We start from the raw sequence: 13,175 nt of genomic DNA, 5'->3' as shown, positions 1-13,175 counted from the left end.
TTTCTGTCCCCAAAGTGACAGAAAACCACCAAAAAAAATATCCCTAAACCCACTGGATTCTGGCATCCCAAGCCCTCAGCCCCACCTGGCCAGGTGCAATCCTGCAGGATGGTACTCACACATAAAGCACAGATAGGACAATTTAAGGAAATCCAACTTTCTGTCCCAAAAGTGACAACCAGCCCCAAACCCACTGGATCCCTGCATCCTAAACCCTCAGCCCCACCTGGCCAGGTGCATTCCTGCAGGAGAGAATTGGTACTGACACCTAGTGCACAGAGGGGACAATTCTCTGTCCCCAAAGTGACAGAAAACCACTGAAAAAAAGCCCTAAACCCACTGGATCCTGGCATATCAAGCCCTCCAGCCTCACCTGGGCAGGTGCATTCTGCTACTCACACATAAAGCACAGAGGGAACAATTTAAGGAAATCCAATTTTCTGTCCCCAAAGTGACAACCAGCCCCAAACCCACCAGATCCCTGCATGCCAAGCCATGCAGGTACAGGTGCATTCCTGCAGGGGGGAATTGGAACTCACACATAAAGCTCAGAGGGGACAATTTTCTGTCCCCAAAGTGACAGAAAACCACTAAAAAAAAAGCCCCAAAACCACTGGATCCCTGCAGCCCCAGGCCAGGTGCATTTTGGGACTCACACATAAAGCACAGATGGGACAATTTAAGGAAATCCAAATTTCTGTCCCCAAAGTGACAACCAGCCCCAAAACCCACTGGATCCCTGCATCCTAAACCCTCAGCCCCACCTGGCCAGGTGCATTCTGGTACTCTCACATAAAGCACAGATGGGACAATTTAAGGAAATCCAATTTTCTGTCCCAAAAGTGACAACCAGCCCCAAACCCACTGGATCCCTGCATCCTAAACCCTCAGCCCCACCTGGCCAGGTGCATTCCTGCAGGAGAAAACTGGGGAATTGGAATTCACACATAAAGCTCAGAGGGGACAATTTTCTGTCCCCAAAGTGACAGAAAACCACCAAAAAAAATATCCCTAGACCCACTGGATTCTGGCATCCCAAGCCCTCAGCCCCACCTGGCCAGGTGCAATCCTGCAGGATGGTACTCACACATAAAGCACGGATAGGACAATTTAAGGAAATCCAATTTTCTGTCCCAAAAGTGACAACCAGCCCCAAACCCACTGGATCCCTGCATCCTAAACCCTCAGCCCCACCTGGCCAGGTGCATTCCTGCAGGAGAGAATTGGTACTGACACCTAGTGCACAGAGGGGACAATTCTCTGTCCCCAAAGTGACAGAAAACCACTGAAAAAAAGCCCTAAACCCACTGGATCCTGGCATATCAAGCCCTCCAGCCTCACCTGGGCAGGTGCATTCTGCCACTCACACACAAAGCACAGAGGGAACAATTTAAGGAAATCCAATTTTCTGTCCCCAAAGTGACAACCAGCCCCAAAACCCACTGGATCCCTGCATCCTAAACCCTCAGCCCCACCTGGCCAGGTGCAATCCCACAAGAGGGAATTGAGGAATTGGTACTCACACATAGAGCACGGATTTCTGGTCTCCGACCTGGCCTCCATCCCCCACTGTCAGGGTGTCGTAGCCTCTCTCCAGCTCGAACTCCTCGAAGGTGAGTTTGATCACCTGCCAAAGACACAATTAACACAATTAATTCATCAATTAACACCAAGCCCTGCTCGTGGATCCCGCAGCAGCTCCCAAGAGCATCGAAATCTCCAAAACATCCCAAAAAGTTGGGTGGTTTTTCTTGGTTTTTTGTTAGGTTTTTTTGGGTTTTTTGGGGTTTTTTTGGTTTTTTTTTTCTCTGAAATCTGGAAATGTAATTAATTTAATTTAATTATTTAATGATTTATATTTATTGATGATTTATATTTATTGATGATTTTTGTTAAAGAGCCAGGGAGCCACCAACACCCCAAACCTGGATCTGCTGAAGTAACAGAACAGCAGCTCATGCAGTTCTAACCTGAAGCTTTACAAGCTTGTATTTATTTACCTATTTTCCTTTTTCTTTTTTTGAACATTGTATTTATTTATCCATTTTCCTGGTTTTTTTGTTATTGTGTTTTTTTGCGTATTTTTGGTTTTTTTTAATATTGTGTTTATTTACCCATTTTATTTATTTACCCATTTTCCTGGTTTGTTTTTTTAAATATTGTGTTTATTTACCCACTTTATTTATTTACCCATTTTCCTGGGTTTTTTTTTAATATTGTATTTATTTATCCATTTTCCTGGTTTGTTTTTTTTAATATTGTATTTATTTACCCATTTCCTGGTTTGTTTTTGTGTTGAATATTGTATTTATTTCCCCATTTCCTGTTTTTTTATTTTTTAAATATTGTATTTATTTACCTATTTTCCTGGGTTTTTTTGCTCTGAAAGTTGGAAATGCAATAATTTAATTAAATTATTTACTGATTTGTTAAAGAGCCAGAGAGCCACAGAACCCCCAAACCTGGAACCGCTAAAGTGACAGCAAAGCCAGGAAAATGGGAAAATGAGATGAAACTCCTGATTCCGAAGTGATTGGAAGTTCAGTCACATTTTGAGGAGAAAAATCCACAATAATTCACTCCAGCGGCTCTAACCTGAAGCTTTCCAAGCTCATTCCTCATTTCCCTGCCCTCAGGGTCCAGAATTTCCCTCTCCTTTTGGGATAAATCATCCCCTTCTCCCTCCATCAGCTTGGACGTGGCTTTTTTTGGGAATAACCCCAGGAGAAACCTCAACCAGCAACATCCATTGTGTCAAAAAAAAGGCCAGAAATAGCTTTTATGCAAATTCCCCAATTATCATATGCATTTCTCAGCTCCCCAGAGATTTCTTTTCCCCACTGTGGTTGGAATTAATTCCCAAAGCACCAGGGCCCAGCTAAAAAAACCCCAGAATATTCCCAAAAGAGGTTTTGATGTCCCCAATCTGCAGTGGAAAAAAATCCCAATTTGTCAGTGAGGAGGCCTCAGCCCTGTGGATGCAAAATTCCCAATTTTGAGGGGAAAATTGTAAATTTGGAGGGGATTTTGGGGCTCAGTGGGTCTCAGGCTCTTTTTTTAACAAATATAGAGCAGAAGACTTGCAAATAATTCCTAAATTCAGCTCCCTGCTTCTTCCAAAGCTCCATGGAGCAGGAGCTGATCAAAAAACCACTGAGACCATGAAAAGATTACAAAAAAAAAAATTACAAAATATTCTTTCCAAGTATTTTATGGGAATTATTGGAAGTAATTCATCCCAAATCCTTCCCTCAGCCAGGAAATGCTGGGATCATCCATGAGGGACAAGCAGGGAGAGCTGTGACCTTCCCAAAGGATTTGGTGCTTTCCTCCCAACCCTCCCTGCTCCAGGAGAGCTTTTCCCAACCTGGAAATTAAAGTTTCTACCATGAAACACCTAAAACCAAAAGAATCCCTTCAAAAAGTGACATTAATTGAATTAATTAAAGCTATTTATCATTTCAAAGGCAATGGGATCTCCTCTTCCAGCTGACAAATTTCCATATTTCTGGGGATGATGGAGCAGAACCTGCGGTTCCTTGGTGGGAAATCCTAAAATTAATGGATTTGACCAATTCCAATCTCCTTTAGGATTTAGGAAAGCAGGGAGAGCTGTGGCCTTCCCACAGGGGTTGCTGATTTTTTCTTCCCTGCTTCAGGAGAGGTTTTCCCTCCCTGTAAACGACACTGAAACACCTAAACCCAAGAAAAATCCCTCAAAACCTGACATTAATTGAATTAATTAAAGCTGTTTATCATTTCAAAGGCAAAGGCAATGGGATCTCCTCTCACAGCTCAAAAATTTCCAAATTTCAGTGCAGGATGGAGCAGAACCTGCAGTTCCTTGTGCTGTGGAATCTCTGATCCAAGCTGGGAAATCTTAAAATTAATGCATTTGACCAATTCCAATCTCCTTTAAGATTTAGGAAAGCAGGGAGAGCTGTGGACTTCCCAAAGGATTTGGTGCTTTTCTTCCTTGCTTTAGGTTTTCCCTCCCTGTAAACGACACTGAAACACCCAAACACCTCAAAAAATCCTTCAAAAATTGACATTAATTGAATTAATTAAAGCTATTTATCATTTCAAAGGCAAAGGGATCTCCTCTCACAGCTGACAAATTTCCGTATTTCTGTGGATGACAGAGCAGAACCTGCAGTTCCTTGTTGGGAAATCTGAAAATGGATGGATTTGACCAATTCCAATCTCATTTATGTACAGGTATGACAGCCCTGGCCTGGGAATGATCAATCCCTGTCCATTTTCCCCTGGCAATGGGAATTGTTTGGTGCCCTCACAGCTTTTTCCAGTCTCACCCCATTACAAGGAGAGCCAGGGCTCATATTTAAATTTAAACCAGTGCAAAAATGTCAATAAATTCACAATGCTGCATAAATAGCATGAGATAGACCCAAACCTCACTCCTCTGCCCTTGGGGGCTGAAATCCTGCTGGATAAAGGGGAAAAAATTGGGAAAAATCAGCATTCCTGGCACAGCCTCCCTGCCCCGATGAGCTGGGCACCTCCCCACACCAGATATCAAAGGGGCTTCGATTGCAAATAATTACACTCACTTTTAATTACAACCCTGAACTAAACGAGCCTTCAGCAGGGAGGGAAGGGCAGGGATTTCAGGACAGCTGGGAAAACACAGGGAAGAGTGTGTGGGGACAGAAACTGAGCCTGGGGGGCTGAAAAAACCCCGAATGTGAGAGCGAGGAGGGGCTGGAAAAGGTTTCCCTCTGGATCCCAAAGTGGAAAGGGCTTGGAGCAACCTGGGATAGTGGAGGGGTCTGGATGTGTTTAAAGTGTCTGGATGTGTTTGAAAGTGTCTGGATGAGTTTGGATGTGTCTGGAAGTATCTGCATGAGTTTGGAAGCGTCTGGATGAGTTTGGAAATGTCTGGGTGAGTCTGAACATGTCTGGAAGTATCTGGATGAGTTTGGAAGTGTCTGGATGTGTTTGGATGAGTCTGGATGTGTCAGGAATTGTCTGCATTTGTTTGGATGTATCTCGATGTGCATGGGTATGTTTGGAGGTGTCTGGATTTGTCTGGATGTTCCTGGATGTCCTTGGATGTGTCTGGAAGTATTTGGAAGCATCTGGATGTGTCTGGATCTGTTTGGAAGTGTCTGGATGTCTCTGGATGTTTTGGAAGTGTTTGGATGGGCCTGGAGGTGTCTGGAATTGTTTGGACGTGTCTGGAATTGTCTGGAAGCACAGCTACCTTTCAGGGGTTGTGGAGGGTGATGAGGTGACCCCTGAGTGTCCCTTTGTCCAGGCTGAGCTCCCTCAGTGGTTCCTCAAAGGGTTTGTGTTCCCCAGCTCAAGAATCCCAACATCCCTCCCAAACTGAGGGCCCAGAAGCACAAGCACCTCTCAGGAAGGTGATGAGGGCACCCCTAAGCCTCCTTTTGTCCAGGACAAACACCCCCAACTCCCTCCGGGGTTCCTCACAGGGTTTGTGCTCCCAGCCCCTCTGATCAGCTCAAGAGTCCCAAAATCCTCCCAAACTGAGAGTCCAGAAGCACAGGCACCTTTCAGGAGCTGCAGAGAGTGATGAGGGCACCCCTGAGCCTCCTTTTGTCCCTCAGTGGTTCCTCACAGGGTTTGTGTTCCCAGCCTCTCTGGATGAGCTCCCAATGTCCTTTGCAAGCTGAGGGCCCAGAAGCAAGGGAACCTTTCAGGGCTGTGGAGGGTGATGAGGTGACCCCTCTGAGGGTTTCTGAACCCCTCTGGATGAGCTCAAGAGTCCCAACATCCTTCCCAAACTGAGGGCCCAGAAGCACAGCCACCTTTCAGGAGCTTTGGAGGGTGATGAGGTCACCCCTGAGTCTCCTTCTGTCCAGGCCAGCTCCCTCAGTGGCTCCTCACTCAGGGGTTGTGGAGGGTGATGAGGTGACCCCCGAGTGTCCATCTGTCCAGGCCAAGCCCCCCAGTTCCCTCAGTGGTTCCTCACTCAGGGGTTGTTCAGGGTGACGAGGTGACCGCCGAGTGTCCATCTGTCCAGGCCAAGCCCCCCAGTTCCCTCAGTGGTTCCTCACTCAGGGGTTGTTCAGGGTGACGAGGTGACCCTCGAGTGTCCATCTGTCCAGGCCAAGCCCCCCAGTTCCCTCAGTGGCTCCTCACTCAGGGGTTGTGGAGGGTGATGAGGTGACCCCCAAGTGTCCATCTGTCCAGGCCAAGCCCCCCAGCTCCCTCAGTGGTTCCTCACTCAGGGGTTGTTCAGGGTGACGAGGTGACCGCCGAGTGTCCATCTGTCCAGGCCAAGCCCCCCAGCACCCTCAGTGCTTCCTCACTCAGGGGTTGTGCAGGGTGACGGGGTGACCCCTGAGTGTCCGTCTGTCCAGCCAAGCCCCCCAGCTCCCTCAGTGGCTCCTCACTCAGGGGTTGTGCAGGGTGACGAGGTGACCCCCGAGTGTCCATCTGTCCAGGCCAAGCCCCCCAGCTCCCTCAGTGCTTCCTCACTCAGGGGTTGTGCAGGGTGACGGGGTGACCCCTGAGTGTCCGTCTGTCCAGCCAAGCCCCCCAGCTCACCTTGGCGGGGTTGAGGGCGGTGATGACCCACACGCAGTAGGCGTTGTTGTCGTACTGCACGGGGTAGTTGGGGGACGTGATGACGCCGCTGGGCCCGCGCAGGTACGTGTCACACATCCTGGCTGGGGACACAAACGGGGACACTCAGCGCTGCTGGGGGGGCAGGAGGAGGGATGAGCTTGGGATGGAGGTGGGAGGAGGTGGAAAAGGGAAGAGGGGGGAAAAAATGGAGAAGTTGGTGTTTTCACGGCCTACACTGCTCCTTTTTTACACCCGGGTGGTGAAAATGAGGGGTTTCTCTGTGAGGAGTGGGGCCATCAACCCTTGATCCCAAAAACCCCTGATCCCATCAAACCTTGACCCCATCAATCACTGATCTCATCAAACCCCGATCCCATCAATCACTGACCCCACCAAGCCCCAATCCTAATAGTCCCTGATCCCATCAAACCCTGATCCTATAAAACCTCTGATCCCATCAATGCCTGATGCCAACAATCTCTAATCCCATCAACCTCTGATCCCAACAAACCCTGATTTCACCCAAACCTGATCCCAACAATCCGTGATCCCAACAACCTCTGATCCCATAAAATCCTGATCCCATCAATCCCTGATCTCACCCAAACCTGATCCCATCAATGCCTGATGCCATCAAACCCTGATCCCATCAAACCCAGATCCCAACAACCCTGTCTCACCCAAATCTAATCCCAACAACCTCCGATCCCATCAACCTCTGATCCCATCAAACCTAATTCCCCAACAATCCATGATCCCAACAACCCCAAACCCATAAAACCCTGATGCCAGCAACTCCTGAACCAACCCAAACCTGATCCAAATAATTCCTGATCTGAACAAACCCTGATCCCAAAAACCCCTGATCCCAGCAAACCCTGATCTCACCCAAACCTGATCCCAACAACTCCTGATCATACCCAAATATGATCCCAACAAACCCCAATCCCATCAACCCATGATCCCAACAAACCCTGATCCCACCAAACCCCAATTCCATCAATCCTTGTTCCCACTTCCCCTCAGACCAACACCCAACTCTCTATGCTCACATTGATTTATTTCCTTTTTTCCCCTCACAAAAACCCTTCCCCATCCAGGCCAGGAATGACACAACTCCTTCCTGATGTTCCCAAAAAACCCCATTCCCTTTCTTCCTGCACATCAAACCCCCAAAACACTGCACAGCCAGGATTTATTAGGTCATTATTAAGTATTTATCAGCTGGTTTCCTTCTGTGGGCTCAGAACTAAGGTGGCAACTCAGCTCTGCATCTTCAAAACACCTCAGGTAAAGGAAAAACTGGAAAAAGTGCTTAAGCAGGGAAAATTTTGCCTGTGGAATGCCTTTGATGTAATATTTAGCTGAAATATTCCACAAAAAAAAGGTGGGGAAAAACATCCTGGTTCTGGAAATAGCCTCTGCTGTGATAGAGCCTCAAAATTAATTTATTGTTGAAGTTTATTTATTTATTTAAATGTATTATTTAATTTTGGAGATGTATTTGCATTTTTGGAGTCTGCAAAGGTTTTTTTTCTTTGTAAAATACAGAAAATCATCTCCTGGCCAAGCTGTGGGAAGAGAACTTTCCCCCAAAGTTTTCTCACTGGAGATTAAAAAATTATTGAAGCCCAAGGGGTTAAAATCTGTGACTGACTGGAGAATTTGAGAGAAACACAATTTTAAAAAATGGCACAAACTGGGAGAAAAATTGGCAGAAAGCTGAAATAAAATTGAAACTTTTTAAATAGAAAAAAAAACCCCAAAATATGAAAGTCAGCAGCTAAAAAAATTAAGTTGATTCACAGAAACAGAATAATGCTGGCAAATCCTTTCTTATCTCTTGTGGGAGGACACCATAAATTTCCTTTACAGTGTCACATATTTATGCCAAATATCCTCTTACACTGATTCAATTTATTCCAGGCTTGTTTCAAGAATTACATGGGATTCCAAAGCCTTGAAAAAATCTGCAGATGAAATTAAAGAAAAAAAGAACCGGGGGAAAAAAAACCCTATTTATGATTTTAAGAGCTTTAAAGGGATTCAATTAAAAATATTACAAGTTGTTCTTTATTAGCATTACAAATATCACAATGTGACATTTCGGAGAGGGAATGAAAACAAAATGGCCAAGGGCAAAATGGGAAAAATGAGAAAAAAATTCCATTCCCTGATGGCTCATGGCACAGGATGAGGCTCCCGGGGAAGCACAGCCCCAAAATTCCACATTTCCAGTTAAAAATCTCCCTCCAGCTCTGCTTTTCCAGGTTTTATTCCTGTCTTTCCTCTTACAGGAGAAGGAGGAGAGGGGAGAAAACACCTGGGATGAGGAGAGGGGTGATCCTGCTCAGGTTTGACATTCCTGAATTAAAAGAATGTTCTGGAGAGAGAGAAAGGAAGGGATTTAGGGATATTCATGGAGGAGTCTGTGAGGGGAAAAGGAGGTGCAGAAACAGGGGCTGAAAAAACCTTTAAAGTGAGGGTGAGAAGGCCCTAAGGAAGATTTCCCAGAGAAATTTGGATGCCCCATCCTTGGAAGTGTCCAAGGCCAGCCTGGGATGGGGAAGGTCTCCCTACCCATGGAACAACATTTTCCTTAAGGTTCCTCCCAACCCAAACCCCTCTGGGACTCTGACCTGGCCAAGGAATGACCTGAGGGCAGGATGGGTGAGAAATGGACAGGAAGGAGCTGGGAATTCCCAAAAATCCCCATATCCAGCCAAACTGAGCCCCTCAGATTCCCTCTAAATTCCTGGGAATGTCCAAGGCCAGCATGGAGGGACAGTGGAAGGAGCAGGATTGTCCAACCCAAACCATTCTGGGATTATTCGACCTGAGGGGAGGATGGGTATGGAAAAGGGACAGGAAGGAGCTGGGAATTCCTACAAATCCCAAAATCCAGCCAAGATGAGCTCCCTCAGACTCCCCCTGAATCCCTGGGAGTGTCCAAGACAAGTGGAATGAGCAGGATGGTCCTCAATATCCCTCCAACCCAAACCATTCTGAGATTCGACCCGAGGGCAGGATGGATGATGGAAAAGGGACAGGAAGGAACTAGAATACCTAAAAATCCCAAAATTCAGCCAGACTCCCCCTGGATCCCTGGGAGTGTCCAAGGCCAGCTTGGAGGAACAGTGGAAGGAGCAGGATGGTCCTCAATGTCCCTCCAACCCAAACCATTCTGAGATTCGACCCAAGGGCAGGATGGGTGATGGAAAAGGGACAGGAAGGAGCTGGGAATTCCCAAAAATCCCCAAATCCAGCCAGGCAGAGCCCTCACCTCTGCAGACAGGCCGGTGGTCGCTCCAGGCCACAATGATGTCGCTGACTCTCTTGCAGGTGATGCTCTTGGAGCCCTGCAGGTCGTAGCCCTCGTTGCAGGAGAACTGGATGCTGGAGCCCAGCCTGGAGAGGGGACACAGGGGACATCAGCCTGCTCCTGCACCCCAGGATTTGGGGCCAGGGCCATCCCCTGGCCCTGCAGCCAGCAGGAAGGGAGGAGGGACCAGCTCTGCCTCCCTTCTGCTGTGTCTGCCCCAGATGCTGATGCCCAAATCCCAAATTTTAGTGACATTTCAGTGGGAATTTCATCCTGGGAGAGGACGTGCTCAGCGGACATTCTCATAAAGTGAAATAAAATTCTTTATCAACTGCTGAGAGTTCTGCTCTTTGTTCTGTGGTTTGGATTCTGAGCTTTGTTCACTGGGGTAACACAATCAGCAGCTGGGAATTCATCCCGTGGAATTTAGGGACTTTATGGGATTCCCTTTCTTCTGCCCTCTCTCCTTTGCTGGGTTTGAGGAGAATTTGACAGACTGGGATTTGATTGAGAGGCACTTTCCATGAGCAAAACAGCTCCTGGAATCCCAAATTTTAGTGACATTTCAGTGGGAATTTCACCCACAGCTCTGAGAGAGGACACATTCAGAATTCTCATAAAATGAAATAAAAATCTTTATCAACTGCTGAGAGTTCTGCTCTTTGTTCGGTGGTTTGGATTCTGAACTTTGTTCACTGGAGTAACACCATCAGCAGCTGGGAATTCATCCCATGGAATTTAGGGACTGTTGGGATTCCCTTTCCTCTGCTTGGACTTGAGGAGGATTTGACAGTCTGGGATTTGATTGAGAGACACTTTTCATGAGCAAAACAGCCCTGGGCAGCAGAATCAGATGAAATATTGATTCCCCATGGCCACCAACAGCTGGGGCATCCCTGCAAAGCAAAACTGGGAACTGGAAAGGAACAACAGCTCTGGTTTAAACTTCCTAAGCCCCAATTAGCTGGCACCACACAGGCTCAGTGACAAGGAACCTCAGCCACCTCAAATTCTCTAAGGGCAGGGCCATGCTGGGGTTTGAGCTAATTTGAAAAGTGATTTCTTTCTTTTGGCCGTTTCAGTTTTTCCAGGGGAGGGATGACAGCACAAAACCTGGATTGGGAAAGGATAAAAACACTCCAAGAGATCTTTGTGGAACAGCACACACAGGAAGGGTTTTACACACGTGTTCCCCAAAACTGGGCAGGATTTTGGGAGGGGGACAAAGCAAACAGAGCCCCCCCACACCAGGAGCACACCCAGGAGCTCATGCACAGAACACACAGAAAATATTCTTACCTAAAATCGTTGCCTATCCTTTTACCTCTCTCGGGAATCCCAGGGTCTGGACACAAATTATGTCCCTGGGACACACCAACCTGAGTTACTACAAAGCAAAAAAACAGCACATACAGACACAGAATAGCAAAAGGAACAATTCTTTCAGCAGCTGGCTTGGTGGATGTGGTGAGAAAAATGGCAACTGGAAGCTCAGAAACCTCAATGTTTTATTCCACAAAAACAACAGCTTTGGAAACAAATATCCTGCTCAGTTTACACACCTGAGTGTTTTCTAGGAAATGCCAGCTAGGGACACAGTTTCCCCTCCATTCCACTACAGAAATACCTCTGGATAAGTTGATTTTTGGGTATTTTTTTCCATTCTGCTAAATGACACCAATCACAGAGCCTGTTTGTTATGATTAAAGCCCCACCTGCCACCCTCCAAGGTGACCTCAGAGCCCTCAAAAACCCAGCCCAGTGTGCCAGGGAAAGAAAACAACTCCATGGAAAGGCAGGGAGTGATCCCAGGAGGGAAAAACCAAGCACAGAACGAGAGGGAGAAAGGAGAGGGGGATGCAAGTCGAGGGTTTGAAAGCCAAGTCATTTAGTTGGAACATGGAGAAAAATTTATGGAGCAACCTGGATGCCAACAAACATGAAATCCATGGGGTGGTGGCCAGCACTGCAGAAAGCTCCCAGCTCCACCCTCCCCATTTCCAGCCCTCTCACGGCACAAAGGAGGGTTCAGGGTAGGGGAACCTGGGGGTCCCTCAGCCCTGGCACAATCCTGATTTCCAGGCTGAATTCCAGCACAGCAATAAAGGACAAAAGGGGGATTTTGCCACAGGAGCTCGATGGGATTTGGTTTTCTTCTCATCCAAACCTACAGCATGTTTCTCAGCCAAAAAAACTCCATTCCCTGATGGCTCATCGCACAGGATGACGCTCCTGGGGAAGCACAGCCCCAAAATTCCACATTCCACATGCTGAACCACTGAAAGAACCCCAATTTCCGTTCCACCTCTGCCCAGCACTGGATTACAGGGAAGAAAATCCCAATTTTATTCCAAGCATGGTGCCCCAAAGGAGGAGGGTGACACTGAGGTGACACCAGCCCCTTTCTCATGGCTCAGCAGCTGGAGCCCTGCAGGGGGAATGGGAGAATCCATGGGGAGAATCCACCCACACTGGACACACACAAAGCCAGGACCATCCAATATTTGGAATTAACCCCTGGTGCATCATCCCCAGCTACAGCTGTTCCTACAAGGAGGATGCTTCCCAATTTTGCTGATCCCAAAAATATTCCAGCTTCTCCTCAGCACTAACACTCTTCTGATGCCCTTTATGTTCTTTATAGGAATTTCCTTTTTAAGGCCCATTTTTCCTCCCTTCCCACCGTGCTGGAGCAGAGATGGGGCTGGGATTGTCCCCACAGGATGCTTTGGTGCTCACCTGTCTGTGTGGGAGGGCACAGAGCCATGGATTCATGGAAAACAACATGTGAGGTATTATTTTCCCATTTTCCATGTCCATAACCTGCCACAAACATATTTTATGAAAAATCCTTTCGTTAGGATCTTTTCTCCTGAGAAGCTGGGAAGCTTCAGCTTCTCCATGTTTTGCTGCTTTGGAATGTGATTTGGAGAACTGTTTACTCAGCATGTGAAATTGGTTTTATTTGATGACCAGTGACAGCCACCTGTGTCAAGGCTGTGAGCAGTCACAAGATTTTATTTCCTTTCCTTGAAATTTCCTTCCCTTCCTTCTGATGAAATATTTTCTTCTATTCTTTAGTATAGTTTTAATACATCATTTTCTTTTAATAAATATATATCATAAAATAATAAATCAGCCTCCTGAAACATGGAGTCAAGATTCTCATCTCTTCCCTCATCTTGGGATCCCTGTGAACACCACCACAATAACCCTTGGTAAGCTCAGTCAGCAGCAACCAAGCAGAATTTGACATCCCTACATTTTCTATAACTCCAAACTTTGCTTTGCCACTTTT

General features: G+C 46.8%; 1 pseudogene; it reads right to left on the bottom strand.

Annotated features, from left to right (window-relative positions):
• Nucleotides 1–13,175, bottom strand: part of LOC128937653 (CUB and sushi domain-containing protein 2-like) — a 137,811-nt pseudogene that overhangs the window by 111,373 nt on the left and 13,263 nt on the right.

This window comes from Melozone crissalis, unplaced genomic scaffold, assembly GCF_028551555.1.
Source record: "Melozone crissalis strain CALT ecotype California unplaced genomic scaffold, PUWL_Pcris_2 ptg000020l_1, whole genome shotgun sequence".
Taxonomy (NCBI): domain Eukaryota; kingdom Metazoa; phylum Chordata; class Aves; order Passeriformes; family Passerellidae; genus Melozone; species Melozone crissalis.
The sequence above is the reverse complement of the archived record's forward strand: the minus strand, read 5'-3'. Positions and strand labels throughout refer to the sequence as shown.